General features: G+C 47.0%; 1 protein-coding gene across 1 annotated transcript in view; it reads left to right on the plus strand.

The window, feature by feature from the left end:
- Positions 1–2,597: 2,597 nt before the first annotated feature.
- Positions 2,598–13,836, plus strand: part of GPR173 (G protein-coupled receptor 173) — a 35,676-nt gene continuing 24,437 nt past the window's right edge. The window contains exon 1 of the mRNA XM_073600738.1: positions 2,598–2,770. The gene's annotated coding sequence lies outside the window, so the exon portion shown is untranslated. The remainder of the gene's footprint in view (positions 2,771–13,836) is intronic.

A 13,836-nucleotide genomic window follows, 5' to 3' on the forward strand; every position in this document is an offset into this window, starting at 1 on the left:
CCCGCCTGCAGCTGATTGGGACCAGCAGGGGGGAGGGGATCATGTGGCAGCTTTGTCATCCCTAAAGGTTCTCCACTGTCCCTTCGGTCTGGTCCTGTCTACGCTCATTTCTCCGCTGTATTTATGGACGTAGCCATGGTGGTCACCCGGCCAGATGAAAACGCCACATCAAAATGTGATGGTCCAGCCGGAGATTTATTCCAAGCTAAGATCCTTATATCCCAAGCTAGGTCCTAATATCCAATGATATATTCTGATATCCCATATTATATCCTGATATCCCATATTATATCCTGATATCCCATATTATATCCTGATCACCCATGCTAAATCCTCATATCCCATGCTATTTTCTCCTATTCTTTACTATATCCTCATATCCCATGCTATATTCTTATATTCCTTGCTATATCCTGACATCCCATGCTATATCCTCATATTCTATACTATCTACTGATATCCCATGATATATTCTGATATCACATGCTTTACCCTGATATCACATGCTATATCCTTATATTCCATGTTATATCCCTATGTTCCATACTATATCCTGATATCCCATGGCATATCCTCTGATCCTTTGCTAGCTCCTGATGTCCCATGCTATATCCTCATATCCCAAGTTATATCCTGATATTACATGCTATATCCTGATATCCCATGCTATATCCTCATATCCGAAGCTATATCGTGATATCTAATGCTATATCCTCATATCCAATGACATACTTGTATATCTCATGCTATATCCTAATATCCCATTCTATATCCTTATATCTCATGCTATGTCCTGATATCCCATGCTAAATCCTTATATCCTATGCTATATCCTGATATCCCATGCTACAGTATATCCTTGTATCCCATGCTATATCCTGAGTATATCCTTATATCCCATGCTATATCCTGATATCCCATGCTATATCCTTATATGTCATGCTATATCCTGATATCCCATGCTATTGTATGTCCTTATATCCCGTGCTATATCCTTATATCCCATGCTATATCCTGATATCCCATGCTGTATCCTTATATGTCATGCTATATCCTGATATCCCATGCTACAGTATATCCTGATATCCCATGCTATATCCTTATATCCCATGCTATATCCTTATATCCCATGCTATATCCTGATATCCCATGCTATATCCTTATATTTCATGCTATGTCCTGATATCCCGTGCTATATCCTTATATGCCATGCTATATCCTGATATCTCATGTTACAGTATGTCCTTATATCACATATATATCCTATGCTATATTCTTATATCACATGCTATATCCTGATATCCCATGCTATATCCGTATATATCCCATGCTACAGTATGTCCTTATATCACAAACTGTATCCTGATATCCCATGCTATATTGTTATATCACATGCAATATCCTTATATCTCATGCTATATCCTGATATCCCAAGCTACAGTATATCCTTATATCCCATGCTATATCCTGATATCCCATGCTATATCCTTATATCTCATGTTATGTCCTGATATCCCATGCTATATCCTTATATGCTATGCTATATCCTGATATCCCATGCTACAGTATGTCGTTAAATCACTTTCTATATCCTATGCTAAATTCTTATATCACATGCTATATCCTGATATCCTATTCTATATCCTGATATCCCATGCTATATCCTTATATCTCATGCTATGTCCTGATATCCCATGCTATATCCTTATATCCCATGCTACAGTAAACCCTTATATCCTATGCTATAACCTGATATCCCCTGCTATATCCTGATATCCCATGCTATATCCTTATATCCTATGCTATATTCTTATATCACATGCTATATCCTGATATCCCATTCTATATCCTGATATCCAATGCTATATCCTTATATCTCATGCTATGTCCTGATATCCCATGCTATATCCTTATATCTCATGCTACAGTATGTCCTTATATCACATACTATATCCTTATATCCCATGCTATATTCTTATATCACATGCTATATCCTGATATACCATTCTATATCCTGATATCCCATGCTATATCCTGATATCCCATTCTATATCCTGATATCCCCTGCTTTATCCTATAGGAAGCCTTCTTGTCTCAAGGACACCTATCCGACATCCCAGGTATATTATTCCATACGGCTGTCCGGCAGGAGCGATCAGGAGGGCTCTACACCAATATTTGTTGCTCTCTGACCCCGGGCAGAGAGGACTCAATGGATTAAAGATTAGCTGGGATGCTCTGCAGGACTCCCGGTGATGCTCTGCGGGGACTCGGAGGTAATGAATGACATTTCTCTCGTTAAGGAAGGCGACGCGCGGATGATGAATCTGTGGAGTCAAAGCCTTTCCGCTTCCCGAAGCCGATACGTCCAGGCCAGCGAGGCTGAGAAGGAGACAGATTAATGGAGCGTCCTCAGTACCCAGACCCAGTGCAGCTCTCTGAATGATGTCAGCTGGGAGCAGGGGAGGGATGGAGCCCTATCCCTGCGAACATCCGGAGCCGACAAGTCATCCGGCTCCTGTATCCATGGCAACTAGAGGCGGATACCTCCCCACCATCAGCATCCCCCCCACCACCACCACCACCCTCCCTCCCTCCCTTCTCCATCTCTATCCTTCGCTCCCTGCCTCCCCCTCCCCACCATGTAGAAGATGGCTGGTTCCCTTTTGCTGGAGTGGCCTGGAAGGAAAAATCAGACAGGCACCCCTGACAGACCGTTTCCTGGTGCCATCTCCAGCTGGGTCACCGCTAACGCCCAGCAGCCGAGCAGGTAAGGCTGGGATCATTTCCTGCGTTGCTTGTCACATACCTGGAGGGGTCAAGAGGGACAGGCTCTTTCCATCTGTGTGTCCGTCCTTCTCCCCCCCCCCCCGTCTCCTGTCTAATGATATATCTTGTTCCTCGTAGACCACCTCTCCTATAGTGATGGTTACCGTATCACTCTACGATGTGTATGCCTGGGCACCCCCCCCCCCCACACACTCCATCGTTTTCTCCATCTACCCTGCACTCTCCGTATCTCCAGGCAGTCATGTCTACCATCCTTTATTCCGTCTCTCACTCCACAAATGGCAGGAGGGGTGGTGTAGCCATAAAGTAATGGTTGAACACCATCTTATTCTCCACTTCATCAAAAACCTCTAATGGTAGCTTAGGAGGGGGGGGGGGTGGGGGCTTCTGTCCGCTGCCCCTAGCCTTCACCTTTTTTCCACCAGAAGGGCCTTTGGTGGTGGTTCCAGGCGTTCTAGCTGTGAAAGGGTTACTGCACCTCTGTGTAAGGAGGCAGATTGTGAGGCTATTGAACCCAGGAGAGGCTCCAGGCCTCCTTTGTGTGCGATGACGGGTCCTATGCCTGGCCATTGTCTAAGGCAGTATTGTTGTTGCAGGTACATAAAAGCCTCATTTGAGACACAGGCCTTTCTATTGAATGTGTTACTGCAGCTTCTGCTCGGCTTGTTAAACCCACCCCCCTGCACGGACATAGCCCCCTGTGTGCTACAGTGACCCCCCCCCCCCCCGTGGGGGCTGCTGGGTTATGGCTGTAATGCCCACTTGGCATGCCAAGGCCTTGGAGATCGCAGCCAGGCCGGGGGGGTATCTAACATGCCTCTCAGAGAAAGGCATCCAGATCGTATAATAAAGGGGACGTGGCACTGACAGCTGGTGTGTGTGCCAAGCATGCTGCATGAGAACCAAGGGGTAGGCATCCACTGCTACGGCCTTTGTCACTGACAGTGAAGGCAAGCAGCACGAACAGCCCTTGGCAGAGATAGACATCCAACATTATGGCCTTTGTTACCAACATTAAAGGCAAGAAGCACGTACAGCCCTTGGCAGAGATAGGCATCCACCGTTATGGACTCTGTCATTGTCACCAACATTGAAGGCAAGCAGCATGTACAGCCCTTGGCAAAGGTAGACATCCAACGTTATGGCCTTTGTCACCAACACTGAAGGCAAGCAGCCTGTACATCCCTTTGCAGAGATAGGCATCCAACATTTGTGGCCTTTGTCACCAACATTGAAGGCAAGCAGCACCTACAGCCCTTGGCAGAGGTAGACATCCAACTTTATGGCCTTTGTTACCAACATTAAAGGCAAGCAGCACATACAGCCCTTGGCAGAGATAGGCATTCAACATTATGGCTGTGGTCACCAATATTGAGGGTAAGTAGCATGTGCAGCCCTTGGCAGAGGTAGGCATCCACTGCTACGGCCTTTGTCACAGATACTGAAGGCAAGACATCAGTACAGCTCTTGGCAGAGGTAGGCATTCACCGTTATGGCCTTTGTCACCAACATTAAAGGCAAGCAGCACATACAGCCCTTGGCAGAGATAGGCAGTCAACATTATGGCTGTGGTCACCAACATTGAGGGCAAGCAGCATGTGCAGCCCTTGGCAGAGGTAGGCATCCACTGCTACGGCCTTTGTCACCGACACTGAAGGCAAGACATCAGTACAGCCCTTGGCAGAGGTAGGCATCCAACGTTAAGGCCTTTGTCACCAACATTGAAGGCAAGCAGCATGTACAGCCCTTGGTAGAGGAAAACATCCACTGCCATGGCCAATGTCACCGACGCTGAAGGCAAGAATCATTAAAGCCCTTGGCAGAGGTAGGCATTCACCATTATGGCCTTTGTCCCCAACACTGAAGGCAAGCAGCATGTGCAGCCCTTAGTAGAGGAAAATATCCACTGCTATGGCCTTTGTCACCAACACCGAAGGCAAGCAGCATGTACAGCCCTTGGCAGAGATAGGCATCCACCGTTATGGCCTTTGTCACCAACAATGAAGGAAAGCATTCCATACAGAACTTGGTAGAGATAGGCATCCACTATTACAGTCTTTGGAACCAACATTGAAGGCAAGCAGTACATATAGCCCTTGACAGAGATAGGCATCCACCATTAGGGCCTTTGTCACCGACATTGAAGGCAGCAGCACATACAGCCATTGGTAGAGATAGGCATCCACCATTACGACCTTTGTTACCAAAATTGAAGTCAATCAATACACAAAGCCCTTGGCAGAGATAGGCATTCACCATTATGGCCTTTGTCACTGACATTGAAGACAGCAGCATATACAGCCCATGGCAGAGGTAGACATCCACCATTATAGACTTTGTCACCAACTTTGAAGGCAAACAGCACATACAGCCCTTGGCAGGGGTAGACATCCACTGCTATGGCCTTTGTCATCAACATTGAAGGTAAGCAGCACGTACAACCCTTGGGAAAAATAGGCATTCGCTATTACAGCCTTTGTCATTAAATTTCAAGGCAAGCAGAACATACAGCCCTTGGCAGAGGTAGACATCCACTATTACAGCCTTTGTAACCAACATTGAAGGGAAGCATTACTACAGCCCTTGGCAGAGGTAGGCATCCACTATTATGGCCTTTGTCACCGCCAACGAAGGCAAGTAGCATATAGAGAGGTAGGCACCCACCGTAATGGCCTTTGTCACCAGCAACAAAGGCAAGCATCACATACAGCTCCCCCTGCACAGACATAACCTCCTGTGCTCTGGAATGACCCTTCTATGGGGGCAGCTGGCCATGACTTTCTTGCCCAATTGGAATGCCAAGGCCTCTGACATCATAGTCAGGCCAGGAGTGGGTATCTGAGGGGCTTATCCATGAAAAGCATTCAGATCCTATTATAAAGAGAACATGGCACTGACAGCTGATGTGTATATGTGTGCCAGGCATGTTGCAGGAAAACCAAGAGAAGGCAAGCAGTACATACTGCCCTGGTGTCCAACTTGTGGCCTGGGGCAGCATTTGACCCTTTGGTACTTATGGACCTAACAACCAGTACCGGGAGCATTGTAAAAGATCTGAGTTAGCACTGATTTCCACCAGTCTAATGTAAGAAGGCCTCAGTCTCTAGAGACCCCCATAGACGGGTTAAATTTAAATTGGCCAGAATTTGAGCCATGGGTGTCCCTGCAGGCACCACCAGACCCAAAAAAAGTTTAAAGTTAAAAATCAATCGAGCACTGTTAAAGTATATAAATTGGGATTAGGACTGCATTAGACATACAGGGTTATAGCAGAGGAGAAACTCAGGGATTGGGACTGAATTAGACATACAAGGATATAGCAGAAGAGAAACTCTGGGATTGGGACTGCATTAGACATACAGGGTTATAGCAGAGGAGAAACTCTGGGATTGGGAATGCATTAGACATACAGGGATATAGCAGAAGAGAAACTCTGGGATTGGGACAGAATTAGACATACAAGGATATAGCAGAAGAGAAACTCTGGGATTGGGACTGAATTAGACATACAAAGATATAGCAGAAGAGAAACTCTGGGATTGGGACTGCATTAGACATACAGGGATATAGCAGAGGAGAAACTCTGGGATTGGGACTGCATTAGACATTTAGGGTTATAGCAGAGGATAAACTCTTAGATTGGGACTGCATTAGGTATACAGGGATATAGCAAAGGAGAAACTCTGGGATTAGGACTGCATTAGACATACAGGGATATAGCAGAGGAGAAACTCTGGGATTGGGACTGCATTAGACATTTAGGGTTATAGCAGAGGAGAAACTCTGGGATTGGGAATGCATTAGACATACAGGGATATAGCAGAGGAGAAACTCTGGGATTGGGACTGCATTAGACATTTAGGGTTATAGCAGAGGATAAACTCTTAGATTGGGACTGCATTAGGTATACAGGGATATAGCAAAGGAGAAACTCTGGGATTAGGACTGCATTAGACATACAGGGATATAGCAGAGGAGAAACTCTTGGACTGGGACTTCATTAGACATACAGGGATATAGCGGAGGAGAAACTCTGGGATTAGGACTGCATTAGACATGAAGGGATATAGCAGAGGAGAAACTCTGGGATTGGGACTGCATTAGACATTTAGGGTTATAGCAGAGAAGAAACTCTGGGATTGGGACTGCATTAGACATACAGGGATATAGCAGAGGAGAAACTCTTGGATTGGGGCTGCATTAGACATACAGGGATATAGCAAAGGAGAAACTCTGGGATTAGGACTGCATTAGACATACAGGGATATAGCAGAGGAGAAACTCTGGGATTAGGACTGCATTAGGCATACAGGGATATAGCAGAGAAACTCTGGGATTGGGACTGCATTAGATATACAGGGTTATAGCAGAAGAGAAACTCTGGGATTGGGACTGCATTAGACATACAGGGATATAGCAGAAGAGAAACTCTGGGATTAGGACTGCATTAGACATACAGGGATAATTTCAATCTGTAGCAGACAAATCTGTACTGCTAAGATGCATCTTCCCACACAGAGGGGGATCTTTGACTCAACCACCTGGCCATTTCCCATTGGGTCACTTCCCCCCTCCAGCCATGCCGTGACTTCTTGTTTGTTCCGACAGCTATTGCTGTCATTGCAGGCTCAGACAGGTCGACTGGAGTCACCTAAAAAAGCCGGGGTACTACTACTACTTTTTATGAATGAGAGTGCCCAGGCTGAGGTCACTCTGTGGATGGATTGAGCTGCACCTGACTGGATCCGAAATAATTTTGGTACCGCTGTGCTGGGAAAGATGCCAATAGAAGGGTACTGGCAGGCAGTGCACTATACTCCTCTGTGGTCTATGATGGTTCCTGTTCCAAGGTAACTACCGCCAATGAAACCAATTATTTAGGGCCCTCCTGCCTTTGGGGGGCCACAATCCCACTTACACCAAAGATATGAGGGGCCAGTCTTTCCTGGGAGGCACTATACCACTGATGCCAATGATAATGATATGAGGGGCTATCCCCCCCCCCCCCCGGGGACCACAAACCCACTGACACCAATGAACTTTGGGTCTGTTTTCCTCTTGGGGGCTATTATTTCAAAGACACCAAAATTGGAAGAGCTATTTCGCCCTGGAGGCCACAATCCCACCGACATCAATGAACAGAGTGGCTGTTTTCCCCTGGGGGCCACAATTCCACTAATGCCAATTAACATAGGGTCTGCTTTTCCCTGGTAACTATAATCCCACTAACATAATAGATTTCTGGAGCTACAGTATTTTCCCCTGGGAACCACAATCTCACTGACAGCAATTCATTGAGGAGCTGTTTTCCCCTGGGGCCACAATCCCATTGACGCCAATGAACTGTGGGACTGTTTTCCCCTGGGGGCGACAAGCCCACTGACAGCATTCATTCAGGGAGCTATTTTTTCCTGGGGGGTGGGGGCACAAGCCCACTGGCACCATTAATTTGGGGAGCTATTCATTCCTGGGGGGTCACAATCCCACTGACACCATTCATTTTGGGAGCTATTTATTCCTGGGCGGTCACAATCCCACTGACACCATTCATTTGGGAAAATATTCTCTTCTGGGGGCCACAAGTCCACTGGCACCATTCATTTGGGGAGCTATTCTCTACTTGGGGGCCAAAATCCCACTGACACAATTTTTTTTTGGAGCTATTCTCTCCAGGGGGTCACAATCTCACTGACACCATTCATTTGGGGAGCTATTCTTTACCGGGGGGGGGGGGGGTCACAAACCCACTGACACCATTCATTTGGGGAGCTATTTCTCTGCTGGGGGCCACAAGCCCACTGACACCATTTATTTGGGGGTGCTATTCTTTACCGGGAGCCACAAGCCCACTGACACCATTCATTTGAGGAGCTGTTCTCTACTGGGGGGCCTCAAGCCCACTGACACCTACAATTAAGGGGCTATTCTCTTGCTCCAACTGTGGGTCTGTGGGGCTGTCTTCACCTGGGGGCCACAAGCCCAGTGACAGCATTAATTTGGGGAGCTATTCTTTCCGGGGGGGGGGGGGCACAATCCCACTGACACCATTCATTTGGGGTGCTATTCACTCCTGGGGGGGGGGGGGGGGGTCACGATCCCACTGACACTGTTAATTTGGGAAGATATTCCCTCCTGGGGGCCACAAGTCCACTGGACCATTCATTTGGGGAACTATTCTCTTCTTGGGGGCCAAAATCCCACTGACACCATTCATTTGGGGAGCTATTTTCCCCTGGGGGCCACAAGCCCACTGACACTATTCATTTGGGGAGCTATTCTCTACTTGGGGGTCACAAACCCACTGACCCCATTCATTTGGGGTGCTATTCACTCCTGGAGGGGGTCACAATCCCACTGACACTGTTAATTTGGGAAGATATTCTCTCCTGCGGGCCACAAGTCCACTGGCACCATTCATTTGGGGAACTATTCTCTTCTTGGGGGCCAAAATCCCACTGACACCATTGATTTGGGGAGCTATTCTCTCCTTGGGGGTCACAAGCCCACTGACACTATTCATTTGGGGAACTATTCTCTACTGGGGGCCTCAAGCCCACTGACACCAATAATTTGGAAGATATTCTCTCTTGGGGGCCACAACCCCACTGACACCATTCATTTGGGGAGCTATTTCTCTACGGGGGGCAACAAGTGCACTGACACCATTCATTTGGGGAGCTATTCTCTACTGGGGGGCCTCAAGCCCACTGACACCAATAATTTAGGGGCTATTCTCTTGCATGCTCATATTTTATTGTATGGTTATAAACTTTTTTTTAACTGTTGGAGAATGGAAGGTTTTGGAGGGTTTTATCGGGCCCAGGCTATTCTGTTGCCCCAGCTGTGGGTCTGTTTTCCCCTGGGGGCCACAAGCCCACTGACAGCATTAATTTGGGGAGCTATTCTTTCCTGGGGGGGGGGGCACAATCCCACTGACACCATTCATTTGGGGTGCTATTCACTCCTGGGGGGGGAGGGTCACGATCCCACTGACACTGTTAATTTGGGAAGATATTCCCTCCTGGAGGCCACAAGTCCACTGGCACCATTCATTTGGGGAACTATTCTCTTCTTGGGGGCCAAAATCCCACTGACACTATTCATTTGGGGAGCTATTCTCTACTTGGGGGTCACAAGCCCACTGACACCATTCATTTGGGGAGTTATTCTCTCCTGGGGGCCACAAACCCACTGACCCCATTAATTTGGGGTGCTATTCACTCCTGGAGGGGGTCACAATCCCACTGACACTGTTAATTTGGGAAGATATTCTCTCCTGTGGGCCACAAGTCCACTGGCACCATTCATTTGGGGAACTATTCTCTTCTTGGGGGCCACAATCCCACTGACACCATTCATTTGGGGAGCTTTTCTCTACTGGGGGGCCTCAAGCCCACTGACACCAATAATTTGGAAGATATTCTCTCTTGGGGGCCACAACCCCACTGACACCATTCATTTGGGGAGCTATTCTCTACTGGGGGGCCTCAAGCCCACTGACATCAATAATTTAGGGGCTATTCTCTTGCATGCTCATATTTTATTGTATGGTTATAAACTTTTTTTTTAACTGTTGGGGAATGGAAGGTTTTGGAGGGTTTTATCGGGCCCAGGCTATTCTGTTGCCCCAACTGTGGGTCTGTGGGTCTGTTTTCCCCTGGGGGCCACAAGCCCACTGACAGCATTCATTTGGGGAGATATTCTTTCCTGGGGGGGGGGCACAATCCCACTGACACCATTCATTTGGGGTGCTATTCACTCCTGGGGGGGGGGGTCACGATCCCACTGACACTGTTAATTTGGGAAGATATTCCCTCCTGGGGGCCACAAGTCCACTGGCACCATTCATTTTGGGAACTATTCTCTTCTTGGGGGCCAAAATCCCACTGACACCATTTATTTGGGGAGCTATTTTCCCCTGGGGGCCACAAGCCCACTGACACTATTCATTTGGGGAGCTATTCTCTACTTGGGGGCCACAAGCCCACTGACACTATTCATTTGGGGAACCATTCTCTACTTGGGGGTCACAAGCTCACTGACATCATTCATTTGGGGAGTTATTCTCTCCTGGGGGTCACAAGCCCACTGACACCATTCATTTGGGGTGCTATTCACTCCTGGAGGGGGTCACAATCCCACTGACACTGTTAATTTGGGAAGATATTCTCTCCTGGGGGCCACAAGTCCACTGGCAGCATTCATTTGGGTAACTATTCTCTTCTTGGGGGCCAAAAGCCCACTGACACCATTTATTTGGGGAGCTATTTTCCCTTGGGGGCCACAAGCCCACTGACACTATTCATTTGGGGAACCATTCTCTACTTGGGGGCCACAAGCCCACTGACACCATTCATTTGGGGAGTTATTATCTCCTGGGGGCCACAAGCCCACTGACATCATTCATTTGGCAAGCTATGCTTTACTGGGGGGGCCTCAAGCCCATTGATGCCTATTAGGGGCTATTTTCTTTCATTCTCATATTTTATTGTCCATATACTACTCTAGCCTGTCTATATACTACCCCAGCCTGCCCCTATACTGCCCTAGCTTGTCCATATACTACCCTAGCCTGTCTATATACTACCCCAGCCTGCTCCTATACTTACCTAGCCTGTCTATATGCTACCCTATCCTGTCCATATACTACCCTAGCCTGTCTATATACTACCTCAGCCTGCCCCTATACTGCCTTAGCTTGTCCAAATACTACCCTAGCCTGTCTATATACTACCCAGCCTGCCCCTATACTTCCCTAGCCTGTCTATATGCTACCCTAACCTGTCTATATACTACTCTAGGCCTGTCTATATACTATCCCAGCCTGCCCCTATACTGCCCTAGCTTGTCCCTATATTACCCTAGCCTGTCTATATACTAGCCCAGCCTGCCCCTATACTGCCATAGCCTGTCTATATGCTACCCTAGCCTATCTATATACTACACTAGCCTGTGTATATACTACCCCAGCCTGCCCCTATACTGCCCTAGCCTGTCCATATACTACCCTAGCCTGTCTATATACTACCCAAGCCTGCCCCTATACTGCATTAGCTTGTCCATATACTACCCTAGCCTGTCCCTATACTGCCCTAGCCCGCCCCTTGGAATTGAACTTAATGGTATGTAATCTAATTTTTTTTTTTGGGGGGGGTGGGGGCAGCAATTTATTATGGACCCAGGCAGCACAATGTCTTGGGCCAGCCCTGCAACCCCCACTGCCACTGATCCCACTTCCCTACCCCCACCACCATCAGTGGAATGATTATACCCTCCCCACCTCCGCCACTACTCCAACACCTGAAGTGGACTGATCCCTGGAAAGAAAATGTATCAAAATCATGCTTTTTTTTGAAAGGGGGGGGCTTCATGGTTTCTTGCACTGGGACCCTGAAGGTTCTAGTTGTGCCTCTGAACTGAAGTTGAATGAATGAGAGGGGTGGGCCAAGGACACTCAGGCTGGGGACGTAAGGCCTAGATAATGCTTCTTGCTGCAGCTTCTAATGTACATGGTGAGAAGCTCACAGTGTGCAGTGAAATCAATGAAAGTCATTTCAGTCCAGCAGAGTAGCCGGTACAACTGTGCAAGACTGAAGGTAGGATTTAACTTGTCCAAAAGGCCTCCGCTTCAAGCCCCAAGCGCAGGAAATATGTTAGGATGTGGGCGTGTAGACTTTCTGTTTCAATATTTTTCTTGAATTTTCAAGGTAAACATAACAAGCTCACGGTTTGCCCACACAGGGGCGGAGCTAAAAAGTCACATTTAGGAACAAGTACAAATAGACAATGTATAATATTATATCAGCAAAGGACTAGCCAAAACTAAGGAGGACCAGTAGGAAAGTCAAAGCAAACATTTCTATTATTGCCAAGATGTCCTCTAAGGGGTGACAATCCCTAATGACAAGTCTCATCTGGTAAAAGAAAGAAAGAACAAAGAATAAGAAAGGAAGGGAGAGGAAAGCAAGAAAGGAGAGAGGAGCAAGAGGGGAAAAAGGTATCACAGACTTGGGCCCGGGACGGACAACACCTATAAAGGACCGTAACTAGTCAGAGGTAAGGATGGGAAGCGGTAGCTTATCCAGGGCCCCCAGACTTTGTGAACGTTTGGGTGTAAATCCTTAGGAATACTGGACCATCGACCTTCATAGCGGCCAACCGGATATTCACACATATAATGCACTGGTAACCCTTCCGCTATTGAAGAATAAATTAGGGAGAGGAGATGGAGAACCTTATTGGGTTTCTTGGTAACCCCTCTTGCCTAATTTTCCCTCTACATCTGAACCAATCATCTAATAGAACAAGATATAAAATTCAATATTATGTCCCATAAAAAAAAGCCTAAAATTGTATAAAACTCGTAGTTTTTAGGCATTTTAACCAGCAGATTTGATCACTGCAGATTCTTTATCTTTGATTCCTTGTCTATGTTCCAGTTAAGGCTTGTGCCACGACTGCTGCCACTGCTATGGCTTTCTCTTGCAGCATTCTTCCCACTGACCTCCAATGTAAGGAGCATTCTTCCCACTGACCACCAATGTAAAGAGCATTCTTCCCACTGACCACCAATATAAGGGGCATTCCTCCCACTGACCACCAATGTAAGGGGCATTCTTCCCACTGGCCACTAATGTAAGGGACATTCTTCTCACTGATCACCAATGTAAGGAACTACCTTCTCACTGATCACCAATGTAAGGGACATTCTTCCCACTGATCACCAATGTAAGGAACATTCTTCTAACTGATCACCAATGTAAGGAACATTCTTCTCACTGATCACCAATGTAAGGAACATTCTTCTCACTGATCACCAATGTAAGGAACATTCTTCCCACTGATCACCAATGTAAGGGACATTCTTCCCACTGATCACCAATGTAAGGAGCATTCTTCCCACTGACCACCAATGTAAGGAACATTCTTCCCACTGATCACCAATGTAAGGAACATTCTTCCCACTGATCACCAATGTAAGGAACATTCTTCTCACTGATCACCAATGTAAGGAACATTCTTCCCACTGATCACCAATGTAAGGAG

This window comes from Aquarana catesbeiana, linkage group LG09 (assembly GCF_042186555.1).
Source record: "Aquarana catesbeiana isolate 2022-GZ linkage group LG09, ASM4218655v1, whole genome shotgun sequence".
Taxonomy (NCBI): domain Eukaryota; kingdom Metazoa; phylum Chordata; class Amphibia; order Anura; family Ranidae; genus Aquarana; species Aquarana catesbeiana.